This window comes from Myotis davidii, unplaced genomic scaffold (assembly GCF_000327345.1).
Source record: "Myotis davidii unplaced genomic scaffold, ASM32734v1 scaffold3599, whole genome shotgun sequence".
In the NCBI taxonomy this organism is placed as follows: Eukaryota; Metazoa; Chordata; class Mammalia; order Chiroptera; family Vespertilionidae; genus Myotis; species Myotis davidii.
Genome location: NW_006290650.1, coordinates 1 through 2,107, shown reverse-complemented (window position 1 = coordinate 2,107; position 2,107 = coordinate 1). Strand labels below are relative to the sequence as shown.

At 35.5% G+C, this 2,107-nt stretch overlaps 1 pseudogene; it reads right to left on the bottom strand.

Annotated features, from left to right (window-relative positions):
* Positions 1-914, bottom strand: part of LOC102769105 — a 3,442-nt pseudogene extending 2,528 nt beyond the window's left edge.
* Positions 915-2,107: the final 1,193 nt, after the last annotated feature.

Genomic DNA, 2,107 nt, shown 5'->3' with positions numbered 1-2,107 from the left:
CATTTATAGGGCTTCTCTCCAGTATGAACTCTCTGATGCGTAGTAAGGTTTGAGGAACTACAAAAGGCTTTGCCACATTCTGTACATTTATAAGGCTTCTCTCCAGTATGAACTTTTTGATGTTGATTAAGCTTTGTGGACTCATTGAATGCTTTGCCACATTCTGTACATTTATAAGGCTTCTCTCCAGTATGAACTCTCTGATGTCTAGTAAGGACTGAAGAGCTGCCAAAGGCTTTGCCACATTCTCTACATTTATAAGGCTTCTCTCCAATGTGAACTCTCTGATAAGTAAGGAATGAGGAATTCCTAAAGGCTTTGACACACTTTCCACATTTATATGGCTTCTCACCAGTGTGATCTTTCTGAGGATAAATAAGGTATGAGGACTGGCTAAAGGCTTTGCCACATTCTGTACATTTGTAAGGCTTCTCTCCAGTATAAATTCCCTGATTTACAGTGCAACCTGACGCCCAATTAAATGTTTTACCAGAATCTTTACATTTATAAGGTTTTTCTCCACTATGGGTTTTTTTCATTTTATTTAGATTGAATATTTGACTGGAGATTCTGCCACAAGGATTCCATTTGTAAGCCTCTTTCCCAGTATAAACATTCTCTTGTTCACTGTAATGTGAAGACTGCTGAAAAGACTGGACACATTTACTTCCTTTGTGTGTCTTCTCCACAAAAGGAATAACCTGATGTATATTGTGATTGGACATTTGCTGAAAGACTTTTTCACCTTTACAATGGTCCTCTGCAAGCTCACTTGTCCGATGATTAAGATAAGACACTTGCTTAAAATTTTTCCAAAGTTCAATCCATTGATAAGTGAAATCTCCTTTATGTGTACTCTGGTAATAATTGGAGATAGAAAGATCTTTAGTGAGAGTTATAATTTCACTAAACATGTACACTCATTCTACAGTGTGATCTTTCTGAGGATAAATAAGGTGTGAGGACTGGCTAAAGGCTTTGCCACATTCTGTACATTTGTAAGGCTTCTCTCCAGTATAAATTCCCTGATTTACAGTGCAACCTGACAGACAATTAAATGTTTTACCAGACTTTACATTTTTACAAGGTTTTTCTCCACTATGGGTTTTTTTCATTTTATTTAGATTGAATACTTGACTGGAGATTCTGCCATCTTTCCCAGTATAAACATTCTCTTGTTCACTGTAATGTGAAGACTGCTGAAAAGACTGGACACATTTACTTCCTTTGTGTGTCTTCTCCACAATAGGAATAACCTGATGTATATTGTGACTGGACATTTGCTGAAAGACTTTTTCACCTTTACAATGGTCCTCTGCAAGCTCACTTGTCCGATGATTAAGACAAGACCCTTGCTTAAAATTTTTCCAAAGTTCAATCCATTGATAAGTGAAATCTCCTTTATGTGTACTCTGGTAATAATCGGAGATAGAAAGATCTTTAGTGAGAGTTATAATTTCACTAAACATGTACACTCATTCCATAAGTACCATTTTGTTATATTCATTAAACCAAGATGGCTGTATAAAAAAAGCTTTCCTAATTTATTGAAATTATAGATTAAAAATAAATACAAAATTTTAATTGTCAGAGGAAGTAGAATGAATCCTTGTATAAAAGACAGCCAGACTGCCCAGCAAGAATGGCTCTGTGGTTGAGTTTCGATGTATGAACTAGTAGGTCATGGTTCTGTTCCCATTAGGGGCACATGCCCAGTTCCAGGATCAGTCCACAGTGGGAGGCATGCAGGAGGCAGCCAATGGGTAATTCTCTCTCATCATTGCTGTTTTTCCCTCCCTCTTTCTCACTCTTACTCTCTGAATTCAATAAAATTCAATAAAAATATATTTTTTAATTTAAAAAATCATAAAAAGGTTGCCCTGTTGAGCACATTTTAATAGGTAAGTTATAAAGCTATATATTTTAGAAATGATTGCATGAACGCTTACTTCCACCTTACATTTTAAATAATTCAAATAAATATTTACACTATAGTATATATGAATTCCTAGCCTTTCCAGATTTCCTTTCCAAGAATGCATAACAATAAAAAGTTGTTTTCAATCTTCACTTACAGAAACACACTGATCTGCCAATGTAACTGACT